Raw genomic sequence first — 10,017 nt, 5'->3', positions numbered from 1 at the left:
GGTTGGTTGGATGCGAGTTGGAAGGTTGGTTACGCCTTTGGCGTGGCCCAAAAATCCCTAAACAACGTAGTGATGTGTATTTGGGGAATCAAATGATGCTCGGAACGGTTTCATAATACCGAACCGAAATAGGAGTTTGTATGCTAATGGAGGCGCCTTGTTTTGGGGGCTTTAGTGGAGACAAATCCCTTTTCGGGGGACCGTGCTGTCGAAGACATACTTAGTGGCATTAATGCAAACCATGCCATGATAACGTTTCTAGGTTAATATGGTAACCAGATGATGTTGTAATTACTGAAGGGTAGAAGTTATTCTACAACTTTGTTACAATAAATGAATTTTTTTCTGAAGCAGAAAGCAATTTTCCCGGCCTAACTATGTTACTTACTCTCTAATGTGTTCTCAGCGTTCGACGATCTAAGAAAATCTCTGCCATCCCATTGAGCGGTGTGTCAATTGATTGCTGCAAAATGATGTGAAAGGAATTCAATTTTAGCCAAATCGTCTCAGCCAAGCAGATTAGCTCGGGATTAAGCGGAGATTGTCCAGCTTGTGTGCTTGTCTGTGAAAACGAAGCCCTGCTGCTGATGCTGCTGCTGCTGCTGCTGCTCGAACAACAAAGAACAAAGAATAAAGAATGTATAAGCTCCGGATCAAGCTCCAGGTAACAAGAACCGCCACCGTCGCAGAACCAGAACTCGAACCCGCGTGATGTCAGCCCGAAAAAGGGGGGACGTTCCAGTGAACGATGCTAAAGATTTAAGCTCCTGCTCAGCAGGTTTGCAATGCCACCGGTTCAGACAAGGTGTGGCCGAGATATCGAGACACCATCGCACGCTGTAACAAGAAGCGCAAACGAAATAGGATCAACGACAAGCTCAGATCTCCGTTCAAGAAGCGACGAAACATCTTCTTTACAGTGTGCCTGAAGGAGATTGAAAGGCAGACGAGAACGAACGGTCAGAAATGACGGTGTGCGGACCATTGGCGCTCAAACGGACGTCCAAAATGAACTCATGTCACCGGGAATCAGCACCGGAACGGATGCGATGGATTCTAGTTTGTACGCTTTCTTTCCGGCCGGATAGCGGGGCGCAACATTAAAGAAGCACGATGAGCTGCTGACGCTGCAGAATGGCAAAGGATGGCGTCCATTCTCAGACACACATAGTAAGGTATCAAAGATGGTAAAACGTGATGGAAAAGCACAAACCAGCATCCGAGCTGCGATGGTCTCATCGTCGTCGTCGCAAAGAGTGGCGTGTCCGTCGGTCGGTGCGTCCCTGATGAATGCTGACTCGAGAGCATGAGCAAGTCGGTAACGAAACCGAGCAGCTACCGTATCATGGCGTCAGCTGCAAGGAACACACTGGATGATGGCTTCTTTCCCGTTCATTCGTGCACTCGCTCCCAAGGATATGGCTGATAATCCTGTTGATTTGAATATTTCTAGTTATCTGGAACAACGTAAGGAAGACACGGGGACAGTAAGGACAGGGAGAGAGAGAAGGAGTGAGACAGCACGTCATGATTGAGATTCATGGGGAATGATGTTAACAGACACAATTGCTGACGCGTCATTAATTCTCGATTGCTATTGCATCACAGTGACGGCTTCCATTTTGCAGCTTGCCGGTTTCACTGGTCAGAACCAACGCTGCGCTGCTGTCCGAAGGGCTAAAACAGGACGATGTTAAAGTTGGATAAGACATCGGAAGCCCTTTGCGATCTGGTACAGTCACAGATAAAAGAAAGTTACTTGAAACCTTATTTTTACGCAACAAGATAAGGAAGAAATGAAGCATTTTCCTAGGGGATTGTATGATAGTTTCCTCTCCGTAATGTGGTTCACGTCCTGGAAAGCAAGAACTGGACCGAAGGCACTCTTCTAGCTCGGAGCGTTGCGATGGCAGTTTTAAAGTGAAAAGTCTTGTATTACTGGAGGCTATTGGCGAGGCGACGAGACCGAGACGCAGATTCACCATAAAGCGAACCGTGTGCAAGTGAAGGATGTGCAGCAGGAGACATTCATAAAAAAAAAACGACGAACTGATGGATGATGGCTATGAAGGCAGAAATACGAAATAAACTCCACTCGACGAGTAGAAACGGTATCATTTCCAATACTTAAATGCTTATTGCCATCATGCACAATGTTGTCAACCGAAATCAAAAAAGTTCCGACTCACGACGAAACAACTCGTTACGCTGCTCGAGCAGCCTCGAACATCCCAACCCATTATCACATCCCAAAGGGTTTGTCTGCGTGACCAGAATGAACGAACGGCCAATCGGAGGCGCCGTGTCTGTGGACGTTGCTTTTAACTCGTTGCTCGTCTCGCGCCACGACACGAGAGTCGTCTTGATGGCAGGCAAAAGCTCGTTCGACGAAAATCGTGGCAGTCGTGAAGCGTGAGCTGATGTAGCTACTTATGCTTTGAGTTTTCCAGAATCTCTGAATTCTGGATCGATATCAGCGTCACAGTCTCGCCACTCCTCGTCCGGCATTCTGCGAGATGGCCAATTCCGGTTGCTGGTGGATGCTCAGGGATCAATATACAACCTTCACCACCAGTGGCAGCGTTGGCACACCGGCACTGGCTCGTGAACAAAGGCTTACGCACGGCGGGAGTCAAGAACAAGATGATTGGATTCTGGGCTTTCGCGAGTTGGCGCGCGAGCTCTTCCGGATTTCATAATTCAATCTCCGGCTCCACGGTGCACATCACGACCGCGCACGAGGGGTTTACGGATTTTCACGAAAAAAACACAGCCCCCCCCCTCCCCCGGGTTTGGCCACATCACATCTTTTTCCATCTCCTTTCATCGACATCGTGAGGTCGGTCCTTACCGTTGAGTCTGTGACAGCACATCCGGTGCTTCACCGAATGACACGGTGACAGTGACATACTTGCTACGTCTTCCCACGCCTCGCGGGTGCAGTATGCTGCTCACGTACTTTACATTCCCGCACGTCGAAGACGAAGACAAGCAAATGGCTAACGGTGTACCCGGCGTGCACGGAAGCCTTCCGACAAACGGAAAAGCACAAAATGGTGGGTATAGCATTTGCGTTTCCGGATGTTCCGTGTTCGGCTTCCTGTTAAATGGAGCTGTCGGAAGACACACACACACACACAAGCACGCGCGTACATGCTCCATTGTTGCGTAGCATTGTGCAATTTGTTAATGAAAGATTTATTCTAATTTAAAATTCATAACTAGCTCGCACCGGTTGCTATGATTAGATTCCGTTGCTCTATGCTGATGTGATGGCGTAGTCGTTTCATACCAGACAAGGTGAAGGCCGTCATGTGCTCTACTTGCTCGTAGTAAAGGCAATATCGCGAACCACGTTGGCATTGAACAGCCCGGGTCGTCTATCGTAATACGAGGTTTTCTTTTTATGCCGATTGGAATGCTAAAGCCACGAACATCCATCGTGACAACCTACACACGGGAGAACGCGCCTTTGAGATCTCGCGAATGCGTCTTAAAGGATTTTCTGGTAGCGCCATTAACCAACCTTCTTGTCTTTACACCGCGGTTACACCGTTACACCAGGCAGCCGGATTGCTCGGGTGGGCGTGGAAATTGAAATTCGTTTTACGCAGCGCAGCCAGCGAACGTGACGCTTTCGCTGGAATCCATCAGCGGCAGGTGGCCAGGTTTGCGTCTGATGAGATTTATTATTATTATTACTCACGTTAGCTTGGATTTATCGGTATTCCTTGGGGTGGGGGAGTTGGGCGTCCGATGGCGTCCGTACCAAGGACCGTCGCAAGAATCTTTAGCCGTATCCGGTGCCGTTCCGATACAGCTGCCCGGGAAAAGGCACGCGAAAGGAAAAGCTCGATAGCTGATGATGCTAAATTAGGCAACGCTGCTATGGCATTAACGTTAATCGGAGCATACCGTTGGGGCGGCTCGTCAAATATGCAAAATGGAATTCATTTATTGGTTTTTAGGTATGAAAAGCTGCGACTCCGCATGCATAAGTAGAACAAATCTTTGTAAAGTATTCATTATCTTACGGATTACTGTGCTTTCCAGGGCAATTGAATTTGGAAGCGAATCGAGGTGATACTTTCGTTCTTCTGTTTTTGAGAGAACATTTTTAGATAAGCACCGTAACGAAAATATTGCTACTATTTCATCTATTCTTTATTAAGCTTTATTGAGCTTTACTTGTTTCCCAACATCCTAACAACAGCACATCGAAGTCTGTTAACTTATGCTTTCATAAGCATTTTGTTACAGGATTATCTAAGTACCAAGATAATCGAGCCAAACTGCCAAATATTTCGGAACTACTATCAGCCATATCTTTTGAACGGTATGTTAAATTAATTTTATTAGAAAAAACACTTCTTGTTTAAAAGAAAGATAATTTTTTATACGCCTATTTGTAACATGAGACAATCATACTTTGGTATTTTTACAAAAATTTAAAAAATACATAAAAATTGAAATAATAATAAACTTAAAGAAGCTTCCCAAAGATATCTTCAAATTTGAATTGAATTGATTAAATCTTACTAAACAATTAGAGAGACTCGTCTCATCCAATATGTTGCAAGTCACTCCAATCCTGTTCAAGCCTACCAAGAGCCCAAAATTATGCAAAATCATTCTAGCAAATTAAATCCTTCCAACGAGTATTTTTCAAAAACGTCAAAAGCTCTAGAAGCGAGTAGAAGAAGTTCAGTCTCTCTCGGATGAGAAATTGCCAGCTCATCCCGTTCGGTTATTTGCGATGATCGATGCGACAAAGATTTATCCCGTGGCACCATTATCGTCCGCGTCTCGAAAGCTAAAGGAGTGGCGAAGCCGAAAGCGAAGCAAAAGGAGCAATCGCGGGATAAACACCTTCACTTGGGCGAGGCAAACAAGCACCACCTGAAGCAAATCGTGTGTCATTTATCACCGAGCACACCTTCCTGATAACTCCCTTCGAACGTTGCCAACCCTGCCATGGCCATACCCTCTCTGTTACTGTTCCCACCGCACCGGTTCACTCGGTTGGCAGGCCAGCTAATAATAATCCTATCTGTTGGCTTTGACTTTGGCCATTTTTCACGAGAGAGAGCGAGGAAAAAAAACATCGGATGGAGCAGCCAAACTACGAAAGCTCACTGGTATGCTATGGCCAAAAGGCAAGCACCATCCGAGGGCTGTTGTGATGTCCGGATTTCGGGGCCTCCGGCTCTACCACCACCACCACCACTAGCTAGCACGTATCGTACGATGATATATGTTTGTGTCATGTTTCACACGAGGAAGCGGACAACGACAGACGACAGACGACAACGACCACGATGTGGACGCGTTTGTGTTATGCATAAATTCCTGCTCTCGTGCGATGGTGGCGCAAGGGTTCTCTTGCCATCGGCATCGCCATCCGGTCGCCGGTGGCGTGTAGATGACAACATCATTATTTTCGTATTACCATCCCCTTTTCCACTCCTGACTCCCCGAGCGATGCTCCTGCTCCTGATGACACCAGGAATACCACCAGGGGGAGGAGGAAGAGAGGAATGCTCAACGGCTTCATGGTTTCTTCCTTATCGCAAATGACGCTTATAAATAAATTCGGTCCTCAACACTTTCGTTCGTTCAACCTGCATGCACCCTCGGTCGGTAGGTCTGCCGGTTGACGTTTCAGGTGTCGTCCGTCCAGGTTGTCGTTACTCTCGGGTATCTTCGGGGTTATTAAAAGTTGCCATTGAATTGACACACGCCCGCCGAATCAGGTCAACAACAAAGCGAGAATAATCGATGGCAGGATCTAAAAATATGGACATTATTGGTGCCATTTGGCAATGTTACTACAATGGCCACCGATACCTGCATTCGCTGTGGTCACATTCGCCAATCAGGATGGATAATTGGTTACAGGAATGACGTCCGTCTGGAATGGTGGAATCGATCCGCGATGACAATATCATCGTGACCTTTCGTTATGAATTGTTCTTCTACATCCTTTTAACACATTGACGTGGGTTCGACTCCTGATCTGTATGACGAACAAATACAACGGAAGCACATATACTTCATCCCTAGAAAGTACTTGTTGACAGTAACTAGAAGGGACAAAGCTGCTGACTGTTTGGTTTTACTAGTTCTGGGAAGTAAATGGTTCATCTGTTCATCTCTAGAGACACTTATCAACCTTCGTAAGCATCCACGAACTGCCACATTTGGTCCTTCCTCTTTACGTGGTTCAATCGCCCTCCTCGTTACCTACCCTGCAGATGGTCTGCGGAGAGAAAAATGGAATTGAATTCCGCAGTTCGTGGCTCATCCACCATATCTACCAGATGTTTGCTCGATCGACTACCGACAATCCAATTTCCCACGCCGGCCACATGTCCTCGTTCACAGACAAAGCAAACGAAACACTACCACACGGCCACGGCAAGCAAGTACTGTCTGCCGTCTGTTTGTCGTTTCGCCTCACTAGGCCAATAAGCGAAACACTGTCGCCACCACGTTTCGTTTGGAATAACCCCGCGTGACTCTCGTGCGCTTGCCAGCTGACTTCCGGTGAAGGTTCGCGAAGGAAAAAAGGGAAAAACTCCGAGCCCCTCTTTCCCACATCCTTTCGTTAAGCTCTCCATGCCAAGTATGCTTGATCCTTGCGACCGTGACCCGCTTGACGGCGAACCGCCAGGTCGGGCCACGCTTGACTTGCGGCCTGCGGCTGATGAAATGTAAAAAGAATGTTTTATGAATTTGAACGTTACATAAACGAGGCCATGGACCGGCCGGACCGACGTTGGGGAGGGCATTGTGTAGCGGTGTGTAGCGAGTGCTCCGTAGTAGGTCACTACCGGCACACACATACAATCATACACACACGGGCACGGGCACACGGCCACATACACGCGCGTTCTGTGGTTGAATTATGACCGCATAACGATGCGGTAGTTGGCGGCATGCATTGCTCCGGGAGTCGTTGTTTTTGGGTGGGTGGGATTTTCATTTCCAATTTGGCCGCAAGGATAAGGCTTGGCTGCGAGGCATCCGTGGGCATCTTGGCGTGGGCTCAAAACAGTTGCGGACAAAACATCGTTACGGGTGCATAACAAATGCGACCATCGAGAAACACAATAATTCGTTGTTCTTTCTACTTAGTATCGCTCTTGAATGAAGGAGAGAGATACACACACACGCGCGCGTGTTTCAACAACCAGTTCCGAATTCACGAACCACAAGAAATGTAATAAGTTGTGGCGCTTTGCGAATCCTAAGGATTCGCTTCTTTCGCCTTTCGACCATCTTATGCACTTCCGCGGAATCAACGCCCACAATGGAGCATATTCGATTGGCTTTGGTCAAATGAAAACATGTTGAATCATAGTTAGTTGGCCACCACGGACCACTTTTGGCGCAGCCGCCTCTTCCGCCTTCAGAAAGTGGGCTGGGATTGGCTTAGATAATCGCAATCCATAACGAAGCTCCATTGTGCTGCTGGCAACACTGAACACTGAACCCTGAACGACGATAACGAGAAACGCGCCGAGCTGATTGATGAGATTGGTGGGTTCTCGTGGTGCTGGTGATGCAATCAACGTGTTGAGAGCCTGAGGTCACGACGCAATCACCAGGACAAAGGACGTCTTCGAAGACAAGCGTCTTCGTTCGCAGAATTGCAAATGCGTTCTCATGGAGCGCCGGGGGAGCTGGCTCACAATAACCATACCGTGGACTGGTAGCAAGGAAATGGATGGAAAATCTAATATTACTGCAAGCAAAGGATCATTATCATTCCTCGGTTCCATACATACACGTTCGATGGCTACGACTTGAATCGATTTTTTTGTTTTGAGGAAAAAGTTGTTTAACGATCAACCTTTGTCCTGAAGCACGTTTCCATTTCCGAGCTCTTGGTGGAGTGGGTGGTATTAATGGCGTTTGTTCGGTAGCTTCTCCACTAATAACTCCCCTCCACCGGCCAGGGGATCGGGATCGAAAGGTTATCTGGAAGCTAATGTGACAAAATACACCCGGCCCTGGTTGGGTACCGAATGTTTGTGTTTATGCGTCGATTCGAAAAAGGGAGACTGGAATGGGTGGAATGAGGGCCACCGCAGCTAATTAGGTGTGTCCGCCTCGCACGTAAAACGGAAACCATCCCGAGGAGAATGGACATTAGGAGACACTCGCAAGGAGAAGAAGGAGTAGGTGAGTTTTATGTGCCAAACAGAAACATAATTTAGTTCCTTGTGCTAACAGATCGTAAAGTTCGCTCCACTGAGAGACGGGGTGCTACCACCGAGGCCGTGATGCGTGATGTAAGCTTGGTCTGGTCGATACACAACCGTTGATGGCGCCCGGTGGCGACCGGAAGCGACCATACTATGCCCGCTTGAAAAGCTCTGTTGCTGCCCACACACACACACCAAGATGATTGATTAGGTGTTGGTTTGTTTTTAAGGGATGTAGGAGGACAGGGGTGATGGAGGTGGAATAGTTGTGTGGGCGGTGGATGTTTATTTGGGGTGTTTGTGGCTCGAGAAAATCAGAATCCCTCTTCTCTATCTCTTGGTCGGGGAGGTAGCATCCCCTTTTCATGGATGTTGGACGTCTTACGTGCTTTGTGCGGTGTATTGGAAACAGTTTAGAGCGTTCCCTTCATCCCACGCAACACCCAAATACCCGTTCCTTTGCCGAATCAGCAACGAAGTAGTAGCAGCAGCAACGGAGGAGCCCTCGAGCGGAGTCACACGAGACCCATCATCATCATCATCGTCCTGATCATCATCCTCATCTCATCTTTGCGCAGAGCCGGGCCGTGGCCAGCAATAAATCACAGCTAATAGCGTCTGCCAACCTAATAAATCTTGGGCTTAGATTCGGGGCGATCGCAGGAACGCAGCAAACCATACCCGAAATGTGTAACCGAAACAAATCTATCGGTTTCCGGTGGCCACCGCCCGGGCCACGGTCCCGGGTGTTGTTGCGAAAAGCAATCTCGCCACGATCAAATTGACACTTGAAGAAGGACGGCTTCGTTAGTGGATGGGGCCCGTTTCTGGCGTGGCCAAACGCCCACACGTATGCTGACGGTAGCCCCTGGTAACCACCCCGGGATATAGGTTTCGGTTGCATACATTTCGAAGCCTATTTCGATCCGAAGGTAACTTGGATGTCGAGATCCATCGCAAGCCACATACCGGTTGATTGAGACTAATCGAGACAAATGTCCATGTGTGTGTGCGTGTGTATGTGTGTGTGTGTGTTTTGGGCGTTTGTGATTGGAATCGCAATTTCAACAGCGATCCGTTGTCGTTGCCATCGTCGTCCAGGGTCAGAAGAACGGGACATTACGGTGGCGGAAATCGAATCAAATGCGATATATTCCGGATGCGCGTGTTCAGGATGCCTGATTGTGACATCTGGAAGTTGCCTTGGAAGTTGTCCTTGTGTTGTTTACAGACCTTCGCCTTAAACTGCTGAATGAGCAACGTTTAAAAGGCCTAAACTGTGCTTTTGAGCTTCTTCCTTCTCCACTTTAAGCTAAATAAACTTTAAGTGTTCAACATCAAACCAATTCACGACACTGCGGGATTCATTCCGGATCATTTCATCCCCGGGGGTCTGCGGAGGGGTTTAAGTTTCATCAAATATTTATCAAACAAACTATACTTGAGCACCTTCTTCACCAGCACCACCACTTATCAGTGATGGATGCCGGGATGGCTGGCTGGGTCATGGCAAGCGCGTGGCAACCACGCCACCAGCAGTCGATAACCACGGACTAACGGAAGCGTTTGCGGTCATCTCTGGTGGAGTTCTCGGTGGTTGTTACTACCAAGTTTACCGACCGACCACACACACACACCTCTTCCCCATCGACAAACGCGACAAGTGGCCATCCATATGGCCCACAGACCTGTGGTCCTTCCTTCCGGTAAGTGCTACTTGATCGAGCAAAGCACCGGAAGCAAACATAGAGCCCCAACACAAGTAACAGCTTTGCAGATGGCGCATCGAGGTGATGAAGATGGATAG

Source organism: Anopheles darlingi, chromosome 2, assembly GCF_943734745.1.
Source record: "Anopheles darlingi chromosome 2, idAnoDarlMG_H_01, whole genome shotgun sequence".
NCBI lineage: Eukaryota > Metazoa > Arthropoda > Insecta > Diptera > Culicidae > Anopheles > Anopheles darlingi.
The sequence above is the reverse complement of the archived record's forward strand: the minus strand, read 5'-3'. Positions refer to the sequence as shown.